Source organism: Rutilus rutilus (assembly GCF_951802725.1).
Source record: "Rutilus rutilus genome assembly, chromosome: 16".
Classification (NCBI taxonomy): Eukaryota; Metazoa; Chordata; class Actinopteri; order Cypriniformes; family Leuciscidae; genus Rutilus; species Rutilus rutilus.
The window spans coordinates 18,316,343-18,341,699 of NC_140224.1; the positions used below are offsets into that span (position 1 = coordinate 18,316,343).

The 25,357-nt window shown below is 41.5% G+C and overlaps 1 long non-coding RNA gene across 1 annotated transcript; it reads left to right on the forward strand.

Moving 5' to 3' along the window:
* Positions 1 to 15,533: 15,533 nt before the first annotated feature.
* LOC311306549 lies at positions 15,534 to 17,726 on the forward strand. The gene is made up of 3 exons (XR_014630179.1): positions 15,534 to 15,666; positions 15,748 to 15,841; positions 16,138 to 17,726. It is a non-coding gene; the product is annotated as an uncharacterized lncRNA (long non-coding RNA).
* The last annotated feature ends 7,631 nt before the right edge of the window (positions 17,727 to 25,357 follow it).

Genomic DNA, 25,357 nt, shown 5'->3' on the forward strand with positions numbered 1-25,357 from the left:
TATACTATCAATTGTTTATGTAAAAAAAAAAATATATAATAAATAATAATAATAATAATAATAATAATAATAATAAATATATATATATATATATATATATAAAACAACGTTAACAAACATTTCATATACAATTTAACACGTTTGTAGGTCTATATTGTCTCATTTATCATTGTAGCCTTATTTAAGTTGATTTTCTTTACTGTATATTTATTTTTGGACTGATAATGGTTAATAAAGTCAAATAATGGTATGAGAGAGTGTCAGTCATTGTGGTCCTATTGGTCAGTGTTAGAGGATCTGTGTAACAGCTGAGGCTTAGCCTGACAGTTAGCCTGCCCTGGACCAAGCTAGTTTCCCAGCATAAGTTGCCAGAGTAACTGAGTTTGAACTATTTTAAGTTTGCTTTATGAAACAGAATCAACCGACAATAAGTCTGACTAACCAAAATAAGCCTGGCTTGTATTCTAATCTTGTTTTATGGAACAACCCTCAGGACAGGAACATGAAATAGGAAACAGCTACAACGACAGACAAACAACAACTGAAGCACAGAGGTTTAAATACACAGGCAAACAAGCTAAACAAGATAACAAGGGGGTGTGGTTAATCAGAAACACCTGGGGAGACTAATAAACAAGAAAAACTACAAAGGACTACAAATCATTTTGACAAACTGTGGCTTATTATTATTATTACTCTTATATATTTACAAGCAACTCTTTCTATGTTCGTTTTCTTTATTCTTTGTCTTAAGCTTAAATATTTTAATTGTACATCACTTCGTATTATGTATATTTTTATTTATTTATTTTTATGTACCATGCACCTTATGCAGAAGCTCTGCAATTTCGTTGTATCTTGTGAACAATGACAATAAAGGAATTCTAATTCTAATTCTAATTCTAAAACATGGCACAGAACAGGAAATAACAAAAGTGCACACAAGACAAGGGGAACACAAGACAGGAATCATGACACCTAGACACTCATAGGACGTAACAACAAATAAACATTTAATAGCAAAATAAGTCAAATCAATAATACAACAACTCAAGAAATAAAGAAAAAAGAAGGGAAAACAATCTGGAACTGAAGAGGAAAAATGAACGGCCTCAGTCCAACTCCGTCATTCTTTTTGTACTCACTGTCTCTTGACACAAGCGCAATCACCGGTAACTCACCACACCTCTTTCCTGAAACTCATTCTAGAACACAGAACAACGCCACCTGGTGTAAAAACATTGTAAGCCGTAACAATATCCATATATCCATTTACTTTTTGGTTCCAAAAAAGGGGGGGGGGGGGGACGCTGCGGAAGCCCAGCCTGCCTGAGGAAGGCCTGGAATACACATATGTACTAACCCATTGGGGTAGTAAAACATATGGCAGTCCCTGAGGTAGTCCCAAACCGAGGGAAGTGGGAGCGTACTCAACAGGGACGACAGAACGAGTCTGTCAAGGGGAAGACACGGCTGAACTGCACGTGGCATCATGGGTCACCGTAGAGACCACTGGAAAAAACACCCAGTCTACTAGCAACTCCTACAAGAGGTAGCAGACCTGGCGCCAGGCGGTCCGCCACGCCTGGCACCGGAGGGGTGATGGAGGAACTCACGAGGCTCACCGACGTAGGGCGCCAACGGAGCAAAAGACGCATGTATCCGGCCGAGGCGCGGAGTGGCGTAGCAAGCCGACACAACCTATTCCCTCGCACCACTGGCCGTAGTGAGTACTCGGGAGGAAACGGGTTCTACACGTAGGCTATAAAACCTAGCGAACGTGTTAGGTGTCGCCCAGCCCGCAGCTCTACAGATGTCTGTCAGCGAGGCGCCTTGAGCCAAAGTCCAGGAAGCGGCAACACCTCTAGTAGAGTGAGCGCGCAACCTGGGAGGACAAGGCTCACCCAGAGACTCATACGTTCGGGTGATAGCATCCACTAACCAGTGGGCTAACCTCTACTTGGAGATAGCCTTCCCCTTCTGCTGGCCTCCAAAACAGACAAAGAGCTGATCTGAGGTTCTGAAGCTTTGCGTTCTGTCAATATAAACCCGCAGGGCGCGGACGGGACAGAGAAAAGCTAGGGCTGGGTCTGTCTCCTCCTGGGGCAGCACTTGCAGGTTCACTACCTGATCCGCGAAGGGAGTGGTAGGAACCTTGGGCACATATCCAAGCCGGGGTCTCAATACAGCATTAGAAAGGCCCGGCCCGAACTCTAGGCACGATTCGTCGACCGAAAAAGCCTGCAGATCCCCGACCCTCTTGAAAGAAGCCAATGCCAACAGGAGCGCTGTCTTAATGGACAGGATATTCAACTCAACTGTTGACAAGGGCTCAAAGGGGAAGAGCTCTAAGAACCAGAGCTAGGTCCCAAGAGGGTACAGAGTGCAAAGCACAAGGTGAATTTAACCTCCTAGCACCCTTAAGGAATCTGATGATCAGGTCGTGCTTCCTCAAAGACTTATCTTCTACTGCATCGTGATGCGCTGCTATTGCAGCGACATACACTTTGAGGGTGGAGGGAGACAGCCTTCGCTCCAACCCACCTTGCAGAAAGGAAAGCACGACTCTGATCGGGCAAGTTCGGGGGCCCTCCTGACGGGAGGAACACCATTCGACGAACAGGTTCCACTTCAACGCATAGAGGCGCCTTGTAGAGGTGGCTCTAACGGAAGTGATGGTGTCTACCACTGCCTGTGGCAGGCCATCTAGAACCTCCGCGTCCCGTCCAGGGACCAGACATGGAGTTTCCAGAGGTCTGGACGCGGGTGCCATAGAGTGCCCCGTCTCTGAGAAAGGAGATCCTTCCTCAGAGGAATCGGCCAAGGAGGGGCTGTCGCGAGGAGCATGAGTTCCGTGAACCAAGTCCTGGTGGCACTACTAGAAGGACCTGCTCCTCGTCCTCCCTGACCTTGCACAGGGTCTGTGCAAGAAGGCTCACTGGGGGAAACGCATACTTGCGTAGGTCCCGAGGCCAGCTGTGAGCCAGGGCGTCCGTGCCGAGGGTCCCCTCGGTCAGGGAGTAAAACCACTGGCAATTCGTGTCTGGAGAGGCAAACAGGTTTACCTGTGCGACTCCGAAGACACTCCAAATCAGCTGGACCGTCTGGGGATGGAGTCGCCATTCTCCTGGCAGGGGAGGCAACTGTGAGAGCTCGTCTGCCACACGGTTGAGCTCCCCCTGGAACATGAACGGCACAAAGCGACCTCAGATGCTTCCGACTCCATAGGAGGAGGTGGGAGGCGAGTCGCGACATGCGACGGGAGCGTAGACCACCTTGATGGTTGATGTACGCAACGGTCGCAGTGTTGTCCGTACGGACCAGTACGTGCTTGTATCTGAGAAACCCCTTGAGGCGACACAAAGCTAGACGTACTGCTTGCAACTCTAGGCAGTTGATGTGCCAATGCAGCTGGGGCCCCGTCCACAGACCCGAGACTGCATGCCCGTTGTACGTGGCCCCCCAACCCATGGCAGAGGCATCCGTGAAAACCACAGCATGCCTGGAAACCTGGACTAAGGGCACTCCGGCCCGTAGAAACACAGGATCCGACCATGGGAAGAAGGTTTGGCGACAGCGCGGGGTAACTTTGACCCGGAGCGTGCCGCTCTGCCACGCCCACCTCGGGACTCGATCGTGAAGCTAGCGCTGAAGCGGTCTCATATGTAACAGGCCGAGCGGCGTCACTGTGGCTGCGGCTGCCATATGCCCCAGGAGCCTCTGAAATTGTTTCAGTGGAACCGCTGTCCTGCCTCGAAAGGACCTGAGGCAGGTGAGCACTGACTGGATGCGCTCCTCCTTGAGGCGCGCAGTCCAGGCGACCAAGTCCAGTTCCATACCGAGATAAGAGATCCTCTGCACGGGGCAGAGTTTGCTCTTATCCCAGCTGACCTGAAGCCCCAACCGGCTGAGGTGCCGAAGCACCATGTCCCTGTGATCGCACAACACCTCGCGACGAGATAGTTGAGAATGCGAACGCCTTGTTCTCTCATGGGAACAATGGCCGCCTCCGTGACTTTCGTGAAGACACGGGGCGACAGGGCCAGCCGGAAGGGTAGGACTTTGTACTGACATGCTCGACCCTCGAACGCAAACCGTAGAAACGGTCTGTGTCGAGGAAAAATCGAGACGTGAAAGTATGCGTCCTTCAGGTCAATCGCTGCAAACCAATCCTGGAGACGGATGCATTCGAAAATGCGCTTCTGCGTGAGCATTTTGAACGGGAGTTTGTGCAGGGCCCGATTCAAAACTCGCAGGTCCAGGATTGGCTGTAACCCACCGCCTTTCTTGGGTACAATGAAGTAGGGGCTGTAAAACCCAAACCTCATCTCGGCAGAAGGGACCGGCTCGATCGTGTCCTTCGCCAGCAGGACATCGATCTCTTCCCACAAGACAGGGGCCCCCACTGACCGCACACGGGTGAAGTGGACGCCCCTGAACTTGGGAGGCCGGCGTGCAAACTGAATTGCATAGCCGAACCGGATGGTGCGGATGAGCCATCGGGACGGACCCGGAAGCGCTAGCCAGGCTTCCAGATACCGTCTCAACAAACCCACCCGAACCACCGCGTACCCGCGGAGGGGCAGCGAGGTGGAAGACAGGGACCCGGCTCTGGTGGCATTGTAGCGACCGAGAGCGGGGTCTGGGCGTTTTAACTTGACACCAACCTGCTTCCACCTGTGGGCAGACGGCAGAGAAGGCCCGTGGGCATTCTGCTGCGGGCTGCCCGGTGGCGAGGGGAGGGGGAGAGACGAGGAACGAGGCCCTGACTCCTCGTGACCTGGTCTCTGCGCCTCCGGGCCCAGCTGCAGACAGGAGCAACGCAGCCGAGGCTGCGTCACTGCTATCCGCGAGCTGGGGAGAGGGGAACGGGAGTGGCGCCGTTCAGGGGCGGCGCGCACTGCCATTCTGACCCTCTCGGACGGAGGAGACTGGTCTTACTGGTCTGCCAGACTCGACCGTGAGGGGAAACGAGGAGCGAGGCCCGGGGGCGTCGAGTCCTGGTTTCCGCCTCCTCACCCAGTGAGAGACGAGAGTGACAAGGCCGTAGCCCTCACTGTCATCTGAGCACTGGGGCCCGTGAGTGACTCAGAGGAAGTGGACTGCTCAAATTTTGGGTACCACTGACTGGATGACCAGCGGCGGAACAGAAATGAAATTCTCCACCCGGCCCTCCCCCGGGGGAAGGAGTGGTGATGACACGCACTCCTGAAGAGCAGACATCACATACTCCGGGTCGCTCCTCTCAGGGTCGTTTCCCTTCCGTTTGCTGGGGGGAAACGAACTCCGAGCGGGCTGGTTTTGAGGCGCTTCTGGACCACTAGTGTGGACATCGTCTGACCGAGGGCCAGCGCTGTGACTAATCACGGTCAGTCACTAAGCGCAGCTCCACCCCGAATCAGAACTACCCACGTGCACTGAATGTGCAGGGGTAGTGAGAGAGGAAAAACTTCTGCAGATTTAGGCATGTTTGGCTTGCCATATTGGCACCAAAATGCTTCCATACTGCCAAAAATTTTCACACGCATCCAGGCACTTTAGACCCAGGAAGTGTGGCTGTCAAGTCTGAATCTTCAGCACGAGAACCCACCATTACAGTAGGAACTCAGCATCATTTTCAGAGTATAACAGCCCTCTCTCCGATGGACCAAAATCCCATTCAAAGCCTCGACGGCACGCAGCACGCTGAGCGGCTCAAGCCTTTACGAGAAAGGGGAGACGAACAACGTGCCGACGTGGTCATGCACTCATGAGAGAACATGAACCACCCATGAACGCAGTCTCAACACACTGATTAAGCATGTGAAACAGCGATCATGGCCGTCAACCAGGCATGCAAGACAGTGAACGTGGCCATCGCCTCGATGACACACGGCACGCTGAGCGTTCAAGCCCTCAGGCAGGACGAACAACGTGCCGACGTGGTCATGCTTTCATGTAGAGAGCACAAACCACCCACGAACACAGTCTCAGCATGTTTGCGATGTGCTAGAGGAGTGAGTGGTTTGTGCTCACTATAACCCTCAGATCACCAATGTTATTTGCCAAAGTAGCCCTCTTCCGGTGCACCAGAAGAGAAACTAGATCGGGAAATAAGCAAAGGGACTCACCTCATAGAGGCACGCGAGTCTTGATCTTGACCGCGCATCTTGAGCGCCGAATGACGCGCGCCGGGTTGCCGTGACAACCCGCGCTGTCAACCGGCGCTCGACGGCACACGGCACGCTGAGCGGCTCGAGCCTTTAAAAAGGGGAGACGAACAACGTGCCGACGTGGTCATACTCCTGAGAGAACATGAACCACCCACGAACGTAGTCTCACACACTGATTAGGCATGTGAAACAATGAACGTGGCCGTCAAATGAGGACAGGAAACGATCGCATCCAGAAACACACGAGTGAAACGTCATCCTGAAAAGGACGCGATCTTCACTCGTGTTGCTCTTTCAGGAAGAAAGTACTCTCTTTATTGTGCTGAAGCACACAGGGACCCAACGCGGCAACACAGCGGGGAAACTGCAAGCCCGCTTTGCGCACTCAACCGTTTACCAGCTGTGAAAACAGCTTTTGAATTAACAGTGTGTAGACGCAGCCGGCAGACAGGAAATCGCGCGGTCGCTGAAACGCCGTCACGCCAACACAGAGAGATCCCTTCCCGAAACAGCAGACTCGTAGAGCGTAAGATAGATACAATCTTAAAGCTCATTCACTCAGAGAGGACACAATCGGTCGGCTCCGAAGCTAAAAGCACGCATGCGTTGCTTCCGCCTTTATACCCGCGCTGGTAGGCGGGCTGCGGAATGCAAGTCCTGCATGCCAATTTTCATTGGCTCGTTTTAATTCACTCGTAGGCAATTGGTCTCCCTAGCGTGATCCCAATTCGTCAGGGAACTCCCCCGACGACAGGTCGGAGTTCCCAGGACGAAAGGGAACTATTGGCTAACAAATGTATAGGCTAAACAATAATTATCTTTGATTGTGAAAAACAGTATGAAAGGCTCCGGTGCAGAGCGGCACAAAAGTGATCATGCACATTCTGGGCACATGATGATGTGCTTTAAAGCAACATATATTTTTGAGTGACCTAGTCACTGAAATTATTCAATGGTTTACTGAGTTTTCATCATCAGGTTTTTAAATTCTAGTTATTATGCATGTGAATGACGAGATTAATTCAATGCCACTCCGGTGATCTCATAATGCTGCCCATAAAATACCATACAAATTTCAAAGTTGTTGGAATGCTGTTCTTTTCACGAACTGTCAGTTGTTGACGTTGTCAGTTCCAGTCAAAACACATTTCACACTACAGGACTTGGATTGCAGACAGGTCTAGATATTTTAACCTGTTGAATATCTCTCGCGATGCATCAGAATTTCGCTCAGCTTGCGTCCTTGAGAATTCAAACACAGTGATTGTCACTCATGTGAATGAGCACTCATTTGCCTCAGATTTTGGGCTTTTGCAATGGTCTCCATTAACTGCCTGTGAGTGTAAAGTCAGGGCTAAAATCATGTAGTGTGTGGGTGGCATAACAGACTCCCGATAGCGAGTAACACACCATTCAGAATCACCAATAAACTCCAACAAAATACAATCAAAAGTACATAACTTAATGTTCATATTATGCATACTAATGGTAACATTGGAACATCTTGAAGACAGTTTTACCATGTAACCAAATGTGAAATGCTCTTCGAATGCTGAATGGAGAATGAAATGACTGTAGAGGAGGGAAGATATTCTGTGAACTTTAACAACCTAATATACTGTCTGTTCCTCAAATAAAGCTATCAAATGACATGGAACATAGTTATGGTGCTTTTATAATAGCCTAGTTTTATACACATTTTTTTTAGATTAACAGTAACAACCATAATGCACAGTACCAATACCTGATCCTAAAAAGGTCTGTAACATAGACAGTATAAGAAGTCTGTAATGGTCTGGATACTGATTATCGGTTCCCTATCAGTCGAGAACGTCAGACGTAGTTGACGTCGACTGAATGGGGATCACGCTTAGGGAGCCTGTCTTCTTCGTACTACTATTTTAATCAAGCCAATTCAACATTGGCGTGCGTGATTACACGTACGGAAAACACGGAAGTGGACGCACGCACCAGTTGCCTTTCGCTTCGGAGCTGATCGGAGGGTTGTTCCATAAAACAAGATTAGAATACAAGCCAGGCTTATTTTGGTTAGTCAGACTTATTGTCGGTGGATTCTGTTTCATAAAGCAAACTTAAAATAGTTCAAACTCAGTTACCCTGGCAACTTACGCTGGGAAACTAGCCTGGTCCAGGACAGGCTAACTGTCAGGCTAAGCCTCAGCTGTTACACAGATCCTCTAACACTGACTGACAAGAACACAATGATATTACCACTGACACTCTCTCATACCATTATTGGACTTTATTAACCACTATTAGTCCAAAAATAAATATACAGTATACAGAAAATCAACTTAAATAAGGCTACAATGATACATTAGACTATACACACACACACACACACACATATATATACAGTGCAATGCATAAGTTAATACACCCATGCTAAAGTTGACTAAAAAGAGGAATAAAAAATCATATTTTGGAAATTGAACTTAATGCCTTAATTTAAAAAAATTAGGAAAAATCCAACCTTTAAGGACACCAATTTTCTTTGTGAATGAATAATGTATCGTAAATAAATAAATGTTCTTCCTTAAAATACATGGTGCATAAGTTAGTACACCCCTATGTTAAATTCCCATAGAGGCAGGCAGATTTTTATTTTTAAAGGCCAGTTACTTCATGGATCCAGGATACTATGCATCCTGATAAAGTTCCCTTGGCCTTTGGAATTAAAATAGCCCCACATCATCACATAGCATTCACCATACCTAGAGATTGGCATGGTTTTATTTCAGTTAGCCTAAAAGCTAGTTTGATTTGCATTGCTCTCAATGTATTTTAAGGAAGAACATTTATTTATTTACGATACATTATTCATTCACAAAGAAAATTGGTGTCCTTAAAGGTTGGATTTTTCCTAATTTTTTAAATTAAGGCATTAAGTTCAATTTCCAAAATATGATTTTTTATTCCTCTTTTTAGTCAACTTTAGCATGGGTGTATTAACTTATGCATTGCACTGTATATATATATACACTGTATATACTGTATATATACTGTGTATATATATAGATATAGATATATAGATAGATAAATACAATACAATATAATACTACAGGTTTTCTTTTTTTACTGGCTGAATGTTTTGTGCCCAAGATTTAATTAGATTGTTTTAAAGATTTATGAATACATTTGTTTGGCAGCTGTAGTACATGTTTATGATTATTAGAAGATTAGAACACAATCTAAAAAAAAGCTTATTAAAGCAGAAGTTAAAATCACAAAATTAAAAATAAATAATTACAAAAGCACAGACTACATTTTAACTGGTAAGATGAATCTGAGCTTAGTCATTGACAGTATATTAGCCTACATTTGATTTACCCCATTACAATAGTCCCTTTACAGTTATTGCTATCATACAAATACACTTGTAGGTTTAAAATTCTAAATAAGGCACCTCTAATGTCCAAATAACAAATAAATATATATTATGTACTTATGTCTTTCAATTCAAACACATTTAACACAATTATACAAATGGACAGTTCCTTTAAAGACATCATATTTTCCCCCAATAAATATTCCTTATTTTTCCTTCTACTTTTTTTCTTTTGTGATAATACCCACCAACACATAGCCTAAAAAACACATGATTAGAACAATAACCAAAGAGTACATAGTTAGACACTTTTACATATGATTTAAGGGGAAAAAGACAAAAACCAATAAATAAATATTAATAAAAATGTAACATTCACATATTTATATACAAGTAATATTATTTAAATATCAAATATTCAATAAAGTCAAAAGTCAATAAATAAAATAACAAATAACTAGAAATAAAAGGGAGGGAGGGTTATATAAAAATGTAGTTAATGTAGGCTAATATAATATATATTCCTTTATTTTATGGAATATTCTTTGATTTTAGAGTTGCACATATCTTTTCAAAATGTATACATTTGCTCTTAATTTCTTGTTATCCTCTCCATAGTGTACTTTAGAAACTAAATCTAACCACTCATTTAAAACGGGGGATTCTTGCTTTGTCCAAAAAATTATTGCATTAAAAGCTGTAATTCTCAGCATTCTAAATAAGTATATGCCATCTTTATTAAGTAGCTTAGGTCCTATACCCAAAACTATATTTTGTATCTTTATATATTTAGTTTCTTAAAAGAATCTTCCCTGAATTAGGCTACTTCTGTTCAATTTTTTTTATTAGAGGTATAAAATATATGAGTGTAATGAGCTAGAAGTTCACCGCAACTTATCCAACATCCTAAAGATAAATTATTATAATTAGAAGATATTTCTGGTGTTATAAAATATCGCATATTAATTTTCCAAGCAAAATGTATATTTTAGTCCGAATTATTGCGCTCCTATATGGCGCGCATGCGCGCATCAGCGCTCGTTCAATATGAAGATTAGCAGCAAAATGGATATATTTGCATGACTTTCTAACATTTACAGATGGAGAATATAACTGTAAAATGTAAGTTTTGCACTAAAAAAAAAAAAAAAAAACATGTCACAAACGCATAAAACAGCACAAAATATACGCTGTTTGATGGTGGATCGATTTGATCCACGATCGACCTCTAGGGCTGCTTCAGAAACGCGTGCACACGCAATTATCTAGACTAGATAAACCTGGATCAAATTAGTGAGATTGCATGAACTTCAATTACCTTTTATGGAACCACTTTAGCCCCAACTTATTTGTTAGGCTCATTCAAGTCCGGTTTTGGAGTTTAATCCCCGCTTTTCTAAGAGTCTTTTATGGAACAACCCTCCGATGTCTCTGAAGAGTACTATTGTTTACACAACAAGCGAGTGTGTCAGTGTTCTTGCGGGAAGACCTCCCAGTGTTGGTGTTTTTACAGCGTGAGTGCAGCGGTGATCGCAAGCTTCTCATTTCTCAAGCTCTCAACTGCTGTTTTAACAGCATCAAATTTCTATTTGTTTGTGTGTTTGACGGTTGGTTAGAGAGCTTCACTATTTCAGTTCGCTGATTCAGTGTTGCCGCGGTGTGGTGAATTATCCGGTCACTTCGGTGTGAATAGTCCGGGCGTAGGACCCAAGCAATTCGATTGGTTCAAAGCACGTTTTATGGGTAATCGCTTTAGTGCCTGGTTACAAATCATACAAAATCACTTTATTATACAAGACGTTTGTACTACGCATAGATATATACACTAGATGTCGCCTGGGGGTTCTAAGCATGCGTCAAAACCGCCGCCATCTTGGGACAGGGGTCTTGTCATAGGAAGTAGCTAGGTAACGGTGCTTTCTCCGCCTGTACTTCGAATTCATGGATGATGCCGGACTTTTGTGCTGCGTATGGATGTTCACACGAACGAAATCTAAACCAGACAGCAAGGGATTACATTTACTCTGTGGATGGTAGTAGTCAAGTTGTTTTTTTATAAGTTAAGTGTACATTCTCTGCTTGGAGGAAGAAAATGAACTGTGATTCTCGCACAGAAAATGTATTGTGAATGTGCTGTAGGCTACACTTTAGATATTATTTGAAATAACCCTTGTATTTAAAATGTACAATATGCAGGAGTTGATCCTCAATACCCACTTTTGGCTGTGTTGTGCTGTGTTTTTCCTAACTTTTGATTTTTTTTTTACCGATTGTACTCAAGCCTTTAATGGAAAAAAAAAACAGTGTTGCGCTTGTAACCTGTAAGTACAGTCCTAATAGTATGCTTGTCCTCTTCCTGTCAATCTTCAAACAGTACATCCATTCTTATACATAGAATTCCACAAATCCTATGTATGTGTACGTTTTGCACAAGGATACAGTGGGCTCAAGGGCTTGTTTCTTCCTGGGGATGGAGGTGTGGAAGGACACTGGAATTTGTGAAAATGTCAACTGTTTAAAGCCTTTCTTTAAAGTGAATTTAGTTTTGTATAAATTGTATCTTGATTTTAATAATTTTTTCATCAAACAATTGCCTGGATTTAGGCCTAATTAATACGAAGCAAATATAACGAACAGACAATATAATCATGGAGGCGCCCGCGCGGTCACTTACATTGCACGTGAACTGGAGCGCATCTCGTCCTAACTTAACGAAACTCAGTGTATGCCTCACACAGACATGAGAAATACATCAAATACACAAAGCTTGAAATGTCTTTAAACGAAATAATTCAAAACGAAAAGAAAAAGGCTACTCTCTGATTATGTAATCCATTATGTGCATTTCTCTCTATAGGCGCGTTCACTATATGGCTATCGTAAACTTCATCTTTGCAGCCGAGTCGACACTGTAGAAAACACTAATAATAAAACTTTTAATAAAAAATCAATGCACGCGTGTCACCGGATTTACAAATGCACATCTTGCTTGTTGCACGCACCCATATTATGTCGAAATATAGAGAAATTATGTTGAAATAACATTATTATTAATAATACATCTTTTAGAATATTTGGTTGAATGCTAAATGTTGCGCTTGTTCAATTTAATAAAATTAAAACTTTAATTGTGATCATTAAAATAATTGAATATTAAATATTTAGTGGCCAGGCAAAGTTTTGCTAATTTATATATATATATATAAGTAGCGATAGTTCATTCTAAGTTTACTCAAGTGAAAGAATGTGACTAATAAACTTAGGCCTATAGCACTATGCATTATATTTTGAAAAAGAAGTAGATTATCTTAATATCAAAACCTTCAATTTTCTCTGGACTCGATGATAAATACATGTCTGACCGTTGGAACGAACCAAAAAAAATAGAAAATCGCATTCATAACGATTTATGGTGATTTTATTTCCTTTAGACCTTTGCCTACATTGACCCTGATGCATTAAAGAGGAGGGGCTCCCCTGTTCCAAGATTGCGGCTCTATTGACGCATTCGTTCCAATGAAGTGCCGTATACAAGGCGACATCTAGTGTATATATCTATGTGTACTACGTTATAACGAGTCATTAATGTATTTAATGTATTTTAAATTATACGTTTCATATACTAGTATTTAACCGAAGCTATAGATTGTGAAATTAAACATTTCTCGTTGTTAGTGTGTTTTTTAGTTAGCTTAGATAGTAGCATAGCATACAGCTAACGTTATCCGATAATCGTGCTATGAGCTTTACCTGAGCTTATACTGCACTGATACTGCCTTACCGTATTCACAGCAATTCGTAGTGCAATTATAATTATGTCATTATTTTTTAGCGCAATATGTTACAAGTACAATTTTATTTATTAAAATAGCCATAACATAATGTTTGTGTATATTACTATTTTTCATTTAAATAAATTACAGAATGCTAGCTATGTTTTGTGGGTATATATATTAATTGGTTGTCAAGCCTTGACTAAAGAACAGTATAATAAAATGATAGAATCACAAATCTTAATGTAATCAAACTACTTAATTCATATAATAATCTTTTATTTTAAAGAAATAGGCTACCATTTTTAAGTATGTATAGGGCATAATATGCTTTTTTTATTACAAGCATGTCATATGTGTACTAATGCATATGATTTATGGCATAATTAATTCTTGATACAGAACATCATACAACACAATAACATTTAATGTAATAAAATTAGTGAACCAAAACTTGTATAAAAATTTAATTAAATTACACAATACAATACATAATGAATTCAACTGAATTATGAGATGTAATATATTACATTTTTATTAACACAAAACTACAAGCAAAATGCACATCGTTTTAGGACATTTATAGAGCTTTTAAAAATGCACAACAATACAAAGCAACTTTAAACAGACATACTTTTGTATGTCTTTACTTTCCTAAATACTTTTGTGATAGTTCTCTGGCTATACACTGTGAAGATTTAAAAACAATTAATGTTGAGTTAGCTGTGTTAAAATATTTAATGAACTATAAGGTTAAAGTTTTTTTGAGAACTAATGAGACACAAATAGATGCAGTGTCTTTTGCTGTATGAAAAGTCAAATCTTTAGTTTGAAGTAAATTCATGTTGTATATGCAGTCAATTCTTTGTGGAACCATCCTAAGGCCTAGATGATGCAGACAGTCAATTTCCCCTTTAGATGGTGGGGTCGTGACCTGTAGGCGAGGAGGCTGGACTAGGTGTCATGGACTGGCTTGAGGGAACTCTGTAAAAACACACAAGCATGCTGCAACACGTCATGTGCAACTGTACATTTGCACAGTCTTTAGTGCTGTGGAACGTCACTCACTTTTTTTACTTTGATATGCAAGCCCAAAGGTGCAACGCAGCAGAACGTAGTTAGCTCGTTGAACCTGGGTGTCATGGACTGGCTTGAGGGAACTCTGTAAAAACACTCAAACATGCTGCAACACGTCATGTGCAACTGTACATTTGCAGTCTTTGGTGCTATGGAACGTCACTCACTGTTTTTACTTTGATATGCAAGCCCAAAGGTGACCTTGATAGGGTGCAACACTGGAGCCACTGTTTTAATAGTATCATTACGCTGACACTGTGGACATTGGGCAATCTATAAAAAAATTGTAGGTGTTTGTAACATTACAAACAACAGAAACACATTACTTTGTACAACTACATGCAGGGGTCTCAAACTCAACATAGGATCTTGAGGACACGACTTAACACCATTAAGTATTTAATATAATATGATCTTGTGACCTCAATATAATATGTCGTGGCCTCTACATAACATACCAATGAGTTAATTATTTACACTTGAGGGGCTGTATGAAACCATCTTGTGGTTCGGGAATTTGAGTCTACAATTATCTTACCCACTTCGTGACGTCTGAAAAGATGCCTTGCCAATAGTATGCGCTTGCAATCTTATTGCAAGTCCTTGTTCTCCCCTGATGCCCACCTGTAGCTGGGCTGTCATGGCAGTCCCGAAGGACTCGTTCCTTCTGTTTCTCATCCATGACAACTAGACGGTTTGATCCGTCTGCAGTCTTGTAATAAAGATGTCCACCTGTGTTAGAGACATAAAGAGGTAATGTGAGGGATGCAACACACATCATGTTATTTATTGAAGAAAATATTATGTAAAATTAGTTGTTTTATCATAAGCAAACGTAGCGGATACTGTAAATCACAGAATACATAACACATTAAAAGGCAATGATATTTTTTCTACTTCCCCTGCACAATGAACTTCTGAGCAGAGCGCCTGACAATTCTCTTCCGTCCGGTGTCGGCGTTCCCTTGGTAAACTCCACGCTCCAGGTACTCCTTCACCTCAGCATGCAACGCAAACTGTAACATAACTTTAATGCAAATGTAACCCATGTTAAATGTGGTGCTTAAGAATAAATATATAATAATATAATTGTATATTCTAATAGTTATAGTTTTCATTAAAAAGTTGAAACGATCTATTTATAAACATTGTGAATTAATTATCCATAAATAAAAATAATAAGTATGATAATTCAGCACAGAACATGTGACGTATTACACGTACACGAGTTGCGTGTGACGTAAGCTTATGACTCACGGAAGTGCGAGAGACGCGCTGAACACGAGATGAGAGTGATACAGACGGGATTAAAAAGGTTTATATTGTTAAAATTCATTTAAAATTGTAATAATCAACTTTATAATACTTTATAGTTAATGATGATTAATCATTTTAGAATGATGTTTGCTGATTTAATCGCGGATGTTGGCCGATTGTGATGCTCTGAATCTGAAGTGAATGTTTAACAAAACTGTTAAACTCGGGATTTGGTGAGTTTATCTGAATTTGATTTGCTTTGAAAGATGTATTTTATGTTACTATGCATTTTATGTATGTTGTAAAGATTCGTTGCATATTTTCTGAATGTTTATATGATTTATTTTGAAATGTTAAGTGATATATTCTGCTTAGCCATGGATGAATATTAATTTGCATATCCTCAATATGTCAAGATAATATATGTTGGTCATGAAAGTTGAGATGGATGTTTAAACACTCAGTTTAAAGAGTAAGAAGTTATAAAGAAATAATGTTGAATGTTAATGACACTGTTTTGGTAAAACAGGTCAGGTTTATTGCTTGAGTTGGAAATTTCTCTCATGGATTTGAGATGGCGAGCCACCCAAAATCTGAATGCTGACATCTGAACCTGGGAAAAGACACTTTTGCTGTACCACAAGGTTTTCGTTGCGCTAGAGACATCAACTTCTTCATTTAGGAGGACATTCTTTTCTGTTTGGATCATTTCTTCGAACTGGTAGGATTGAACTGATTGTGCATTTTCCCACTGGACCTCTTAAGGAACTGTCTGGACAATATTCAAGAGACATTTCAGACAAAGAGTTCAAAACAAGGGTTTTGTTCATTGAATGTTATCGAATGTGAGTCACATGTAAATATTGAATTTCCTTTTACACTTTCAGTTTGATATAAGTTTCAGTTGGGTTAATTGTGGTTACATGACATTGTACCTTGTTTAAGAAATTATTCGGTTGTCTAAACATAACTAAACACTAATTTTAGGGTATACTAAAAGCTAAATAAAATAAAAACCCTAAACTCTAAATTGAAGATCAGTGAACTTTAAGAGCTGTCCAAAATACAGCTAAATCAAATAAGAGTTGTGCTATAATCCATATCTAAACAGAGATAAAGTAGATAATATAGATTAAATTGTAAAAGGAGAAGGAAAATAAAATCTTAAGGGAATAAGACAAGAAACCCAAAGACAACACAGAGAACTCATTTTATTTTGTATACATTTTATTGTTTTTATATTGTTTTATTTTCAAACCTGATTCATGTTGTTTACGTGACTGTTCAATCACAAAATATATTTTTCCGAGTATCTTACCTGGTTGTGTGACTTATTTACTGCCAGTATTTATTCTGTTCTCCACTGACCTAGAAACTGGTCCATTGCTCCAACCTACGTTGAGGGCACTTCCAAGATGGCGGCGCGAGTACATCGCGAGGCTCGCGGTCTCTCCAGATTCTGTAATTTAGCAGTATTTTTCTTGCTCATTTCGGGTCTGTTCGTCCAGAACAGTTGTGCCTTAACATCGTACACCCAAGGTGAGCTTTTGGATATTGGTTTGCGAATTTCCGACAGTTTTATGGACAACCTTCGACTCCTTCCTGAGATCGCCAGATCACCCGAGGCTATGCACTCTGCCCGGCCGGGCGGAAGTGCTCGCAGGCGCCGGCGAGATCGTAAACAAAGGCGGGGGAAGCGCGGAGGACTAAGAGCTAAGCTAAAGCTAACACCACACCGGCTCTCTTTACCCAGCATTTTCCTTGCCAATGTACGGTCGCTGTTGAACAAAATGGAGGAGATTCGACTCAACATCACATACAGCAAGAGACTTTTGAACTGTAATGTTCTAATTTTCACGGAAACATGGTTAAACAGCGGAATACCGGACAACGCTATTGAGCTAGCGGGACGCCATACATTCCGGGCGGATAGAACATTAGATGGCTCCGGTAAGACCAGAGGTGGTGGATTGTGCATTTACATTAACAAAGCTTGGTGCACAAACTCTGCTATTGTTGGGAGACATTGTTCAGCTAACCTTGAGTTTCTCATGGTTAAATGTAGACCGTTTTATCTACCGCGGGAGTTCACTTCCACTATTATAACTGCAGCCTATATTCCCCCGGATGCTGATGCCAAGTTTGCTATGAAAGAACTTCACGCAGCCATCAGTAAACAACAGACCGTTCACCCGGAAGCTGCGTTTATTGTTGCGGGTGATTTTAATCATTCAAACTTAAAGTCAGTGCTACCGAAATTTCACCAGCATGTTTCCTGTCACACCAGAGGAAACAAAACCTTAGACCATGTTTACACAAACATGGCTGAAGCTTACGTCGCGACACCCCTCCCCCACTTGGGACAGTCAGATCACCTTTCTTTGTTCCTCACCCCCAAATATGCACCTCTGATCAATCGCGTGAAGCCATCATTGAAGACCATCAAGGTGTGGCCTGCGGGGGCAAATTTCTCACTCCAGGAAAGGTTTCTACACACAGACTGGAGTATGTTTGCTTCTCAAGCCACCAGTGGCTCTCACACGGACATTGACTGCTACACCTCCTCTGTACTGGATTATATTAATACCACCATTGACAGTGTTACAACCCAGAAGCAGATCACCACATACCCAAATCAGAAGCCATGGATGAACAGGGAAGTGCGACTCCTATTGAAGACACGCAATACTGCCTTCAGATCAGGAGATGCACAAGCCTATAGCACATCCAGAGCAAATCTGAAAAGGGGCATCAAAGAGGCCAAGCACTGCTACAAGCTTAAGATAGAGGGACACTTTTCCAACGCTGACCCTCGGCGCATGTGGCAGGGCATTCAGGCCATCAGTGACTACAAACCCTCTCACTCCACCCCCGCAGCCACTGATGTCAACTTCCTGAACGAGCTAAATGACTTTTATGCTCGCTTTGAAAGAGACAACAGAGAAACTGCCACCAAGCTCAAATCCTCAGCTGACCACCCACCGATCACACTCTCCTCCACAGATGTCTGCAATGCACTGAGCAGGATCAGCGCGCACAAGGCTGCTGGACCAGACAACATCCCTGGACGCGTACTCAGGGCATGTGCGGAGCAGCTCGCTGGGGTTTTTACAGACATTTTCAACCTGTCTCTTGCCCAAGCAGCTGTACCAACATGCTTTAAATGCACTTCCATTGTGCCAGTGCCAAAACACTCCAGCCCGAAGTGCCTTAATGACTACCGCCCTGTAGCACTCACACCCATCGTAATGAAGTGCTTTGAGCGGCTGGTCCTGGCACACCTAAAAGACTCTCTACCATCCACATTGGACTCACACCAGTTTGCCTACCGTAGCAATAGGAGCACAGAGGATGCAGTCTCCATGGCACTGCACTCTGTGCTCACACATCTGGACAATAAGAACACTTATGCACGCATGCTGTTTGTTGACTTCAGCTCAGCATTCAACACTGTCATCCCAACTAAGTTAATAGCCAAACTTGGAGACCTGGGCTTCAACACCTCCATGTGCAACTGGATTTTGGACTTCTTGACCAACAGACCCCAGAATGTTCGATCAGGCTCCAACTGCTCCACATCCATCACACTCAACACTGGTGTACCACAGGGCTGTGTGCTAAGCCCGTTCCTCTACTCCCTCTTCACCTCCGACTGCAAGCCTGTGTACGGATCTAATTCCATCGTCAAGTTTGCGGACGACACTACGGTGATTGGTCTCATCAGCAACAACGATGAGACTGCCTATAGGGAGGAGATCAAGCACCTGGCCACATGGTGCACCGAAAATAACCAGCTCCTCAACACCACCAAAACGAAGGAGCTCATCGTGGACTTCAGGAAAGTGTCAAGAGGCACACACGACACCATCCACATCAATGGAATGGCTGTTGAGCGTGTCTCCAGTTTCAAGTTCCTGGGGATCCACATCTCGGCGGACATGACCTGGACAACCAACACCTCCAGCCTGGTCAAGAAGGCTCACCAGCGCCTTTTCTTCCTGAGGACACTGAGGAAGAATCAGCTTTCCTCCACTATCCTGGTGAACTTCTATCGCTGTGCAATAGAAAGCATCCTGACCAACTGTGCTACAGTGTGGTATGGGAGCTGTTCTGTTGCAGAGCGCAAGGCACTGCAGCGGGTGGTGAAAACCGCCCAGCGCATCACTGGGACTCCACTACCTGCCATCGAGCACATCCAGAGGAAACGCTGTCTGCATCGAGCTCGCAGCATCCTTAAGGACTCCTCTCACCCAGCCCACAGACTGTTTTCTCTCCTGCCCTCCGGCAGGCGTTTCAGGTGCCTCCGGACCAGGACCAGCAGACTAAAGAACAGTTTTTTCCCCAGAGCTGTCTCTTTATTAAACTCTAACCCTCATTGATCCCACTCCCCTCATATACTGATTGACTCTCCTCTCCCTCCTCACACCTGCCTCCATTTTGTTATTTGCAATACTATAATGTTCATTAGCACTGCTGACTGTTATTACAGTAACAACTGTTTACATATGCATCTTGCACTACTACCTTGACTGGAATATGCTCAATTTGCACTGCCGACTGTTTATTTACAGTACCGACTGTTATATATACATTGCAATATCGTACCTTAACTGTAATATGCAATTACTTCCACTGCACTTTCACTCGGATAGCTTCTGTCCAAACTTTATTTGCACTACTTTAAATCCATTGTTATACTGCTCATTAGCCTAACTTATACATATATCTATTTGTTAAATTCTGTTTATAGTAATAGCCATCTGTATATTATGCTCACATTCTGTTTATAGTAACAGCCATCTGTATATATATTCATAGTACATATCTATCTGTAAAATTCTGTTTATAGTAACAGCCATCTGTATATTATGTTCAGTACATATCTATCTGTAAACATTCTGTTTATAGTAATAGCCATCTGTATATTATTATATTCAGTACATATCTAGCTGTAAACTCTGTTCACAGTAATAGTTATCTGTATATTATATTCATAGGACAATCTATCTGTAAATTTTTGTTTATAATAGTATTCAACTCTATATTTATTCAGTACATATCCATGTTCTGCACTTATGGAACCACTGTATATCCTGCACTTGCTGCTATTGCACTTCTGGTTAGACCTAAACTGCATTTCGTTGCCTTGTACCTGTACTTGTGTAATGACAATAAAGTTGAATCTAATCTAATCTAATCTAACTTGTTACATAAATCTTGGCGAGCCAGCCAGGAGAACAGTGGTAGTAAATATCTTCTGAACAGGTCCCTTAAAATACAAAATACAAATATTCAAATTGTACAAAACATGAGACTACAGGATTTACACCTTATGAACTTATGTTCGGACGACAACCAAGGTTGCCAGTAGACTTGATTTATAACACCTCAGTGAATCGTGACAGTCCCAAGTTTCATTCAGAGTATGTGCAATCATTGAAAACTCACCTTCAGGAAAGCTACAAGCTAGCTCAGAAGAATGCAGCAAAAACGGCAGAAAGAAACAAAGTCCGTTTCGACCGTAGAGTGACTGAGTCATCTCTTGAGGAAGGTGATCGTGTGCTGGTCAGGAATGTGAGGTTACGTGGGAAACATAAACTGGCCGACAGGTGGGATCCTGTGGTACACGTTGTAGTGGGACGTGCTGGCGAACTACCTGTATACACAGTGAGACCTGAGAGGCAAGACGGTCCCTTACGAACACTTCATAGAGATTTATTGCTACCTTGTGGGTTTTTGTCTTCACTGGCTGAGGATGAGGTGGTTGTGGCAAAACCTCAGAAAAAACGAGCAACTAGACAAAGCAGAGATGAGGAAGCTGAGGAATGTCCTGAGAACTACCAAAGTTCTGATGAGGGTGACTATGTACCCCAGATCTCTGAAGTGCCAGCTATTACCTCAGAAAAGTTCATCCGGGAATATAATATCATAAGGAAGCCTGTAGAAGTTCCTCTCAACTCTAATCCTGCAAACAAAATCTCACCTGACATGCCATCAGTCGCAAATGATGATTCAGAGATAATGATTCCGTCTGAAGCAGAATACTTACCGGGTACCGAAAACTCAACTGATACACCGTACTTACCTGAAGCTGAATCTTCATCCTGTCCTGCAGAATCTGTAAAGGAAATCCTGAATGAAAGAAACCACTCACCTCAAGTAGAACAGCAGACACTGGATGTAGCTGGTGGGAACAGAAAGGGTAAAGACAATGAAATGCATGCAGTGCAAATTGAGGAAACTGTACCTGATGTTCCAATGCAGAGAAGCAGGCTGGAATCAGCTGAAACTGATGAATCTGAGGAAGAAACAGATCACATTGAAAGTGAGGGTGAAAGTCATCTTAGGAAGTCCAAAAGAGTGAAGCAGAGGTCAAAAAGATTGACTTACCCTGAGTTGGGAAACCCAATGATATCCATAATTCAATCTTTGCTTCAGGGTTTGAACACAGCTTTTACTGAAACATTAGCAGAGCAACCCAGATCGGTTAAACGCCCTAAGATGTAGGCCCTAACACTGATTAGCAGGCATAATCACAATGCAAAGGGACTTGCATTGATTTAAAGAGGGGAGGGTGTAACCCATGTTAAATGTGGTGCTTAAGAATAAATATATAATAATATAATTGTATATTCTAATAGTTATAGTTTTCATTAAAAAGTTGAAACGATCTATTAATAAACATTGTGAATTAATTATCCATAAATAAAAATAATAAGTATGATAATTCAGCACAGAACATGTGACGTATTACACGTACACGAGTTGCGTGTGACGTAAGCTTATGACTCACGGAAGTGCGAGAGACGCGCTGAACACGAGATGAGAGTGATACAGACGGGATTAAAAAGGTTTATATTGTTAAAATTCATTTAAAATTGTAATAATCAACTTTATAATACTTTATAGTTAATGATGATTAATCATTTTAGAATGATGTTTGCTGATTTAATCGCGGATGTTGGCCGATTGTGATGCTCTGAATCTGAAGTGAATGTTTAACAAAACTGTTAAACTCGGGATTTGGTGAGTTTATCTGAATTTGATTTGCTTTGAAAGATGTATTTTATGTTACTATGCATTTTATGTATGTTGTAAAGATTCGTTGCATATTTTCTGAATGTTTATATGATTTATTTTGAAATGTTAAGTGATATATTCTGCTTAGCCATGGATGAATATTAATTTGCATATCCTCAATATGTCAAGATAATATATGTTGGTCATGAAAGTTGAGATGGATGTTTAAACACTCAGTTTAAAGAGTAAGAAGTTATAAAGAAATAATGTTGAATGTTAATGACACTGTTTTGGTAAAACAGGTCAGGTTTATTGCTTGAGTTGGAAATTTCTCTCATGGATTTGAGATGGCGAGCCACCCAAAATCTGAATGCTGACATCTGAACCTGGGAAAAGACACTTTTGCTGTACCACAAGGTTTTCGTTGCGCTAGAGACATCAACTTCTTCAATTAGGAGGACATTCTTTTCTGTTTGGATCATTTCTTCGATTGTGAACTGATTGTGCATTTTCCCACTGGACCTCTTAAGGAACTGTCTGGACGATATTCAAGAGACATTTCAGACAAAGAGTTCAAAACAAGGGTTTTGTTCATTGAATGTTATCGAATGTGAGTCACATGTAAATATTGAATTTCCTTTTACACTTTCAGTTTGATATAAGTTTCAGTTGGGTTAATTGTGGTTACATGACATTGTACCTTGTTTAAGAAATTATTCGGTTGTCTAAACATAACTAAACACTAATTTTAGGGTATACTAAACACTAAAAGCTAAATAAAATAAAAACCCTAAACTCTAAATTGAAGATCAGTGAACTTTAAGAGCTGTCCAAAATACAGCTAAATCAAATAAGAGTTGTGCTATAATCCATATCTAATCAGAGATAAAGTAGATAATATAGATTAAATTGTAAAAGGAGAAGGAAAGTAAAATCTTAAGAGAATAAGACAAGAAACCCAAAGACAACACAGAGAACTCATTTTATTTTGTATACATTTTATTGTTTTTATATTGTTTTATTTTCAAACCTGATTCATGTTGTTTACGTGACTGTTCAATCACAAAATATATTTTTCCGAGTATCTTACCTACCTGGTTGTGTGACTTATTTACTGCCAGTATTTATTCTGTTCTCCACTGACCTAGAAACTGGTCCATTGCTCCAACCTACGTTGAGGGCACTTGTTACACAAAACAAAAGTAATTAAAGCTGCAAGAAGTGATGAAAGGGCCCTCGCACCCATGCCATCAACACTCGGTGGTTTTAGGAAGACAGAGCATGGTTGGGCAATGTACATTTAAGGAGGTATATATAGTAAGAGTATGTCAAAGTCAGTTACAAAATGTTTTGTATAATGGTGATAATAGCATGCTTCATGACTCAGCTAAGTGTTGCTTGCATGTTTAGTATGTTTCTAGCATGCTTAGTACACAATAATTATGTGGTTAGTACTGCATTACTGTGTTAACCATGTCAGTTTCTGTTGCCAGTAGGTGGGGCTATGTCTATATCTGAATATCGCTATGTAGATGTGTTCAGTGCAGGACTTTTATCAAACATGTGAAGTTTGGGGCAGATTGGACATTGTATGCTTGAGTTACAACAACTTCCTTTAGCATTTCTAGCATGTTTTATGATGTTTCTAGCATTTTACATATTAATTTTGGGGTAGATTGGACATTGCATGCCTGAGTTACAGCAAATTCATATTTAATTGCAGTAATATCATGCTTTAGCACTTAGCTAAGTGTTTGCTAGTATGTTTTAGCATTTCTCTAGTATGTTGGTAGGATGTTTAACACCTACTGGCATTTTTATATATGTTATTTGGAGTCCAGAACAGTGTTAAACGTCACTTCCTGTTGCCAGCAGACGGCGCTATGACTATAACTGAATATGAGCATGGACATGTGTTCAAGAGATAACTCTTATCAAACGTGTGAAGTTTGGGGTAGATTGGACATTTTATGGTTAAGTTACAACAACTTCCTTGAGCTTTTATAGCATGCTTTAGAACTTAGCTAAGTGTTGCTAGCATGTTTCTTGCATGTTACATATTAAGTTTGGGGCAGATTGAACATCCCATGCCTGTGTTACAACAAATTCCCATTTAATTGCAGTAATAGCATGATTTAGCACTTAGCTAAGTGATTAATAGCATGTTTTAGCATGTTTTTAGTATGTTGCTAGCCTGTTTAGCACCTGCTGGCACTTTTTTATATGTTATTAGGAGACCACAACAGTGTTAAACGTCACTTCCTGTTGCCAGCAGGTGGCGTTATGACTATAACTGAATATGAGCATGGATGTGTGTTCATGACAGAACTCTTATCAAACGTGTGAAGTTTGGCGCAAATTGGACATTGCCTTCTTGAGTAACAACAACGTCATGTTTCATTGAATTAGCATGCTTTAGCACTTAGCTTAGTATTGCTAGCATGTTTTAACATGTTTCTAGCATGTTTAGAAGTCAACGGCATTTTTAACATGTTGCTAGAACGGCATCAACGTGTTAAACATGACACTTCCTGTTACCGGTAGGTGGCGCTATTACTATAACTGAATATTCTCATGTAGATGTGTTCAGGCCATGACTCTTATCAAACGTGTGAAGTTTGGGGCAGATTGGACATTCCGTGCCTGAGTTACAGCAAATTCCTATTTAATTGCAGTAATAGCATGTTTTAGCATGTGTCTAGTATGTTGTTTGCATGTTTAGCACTTGC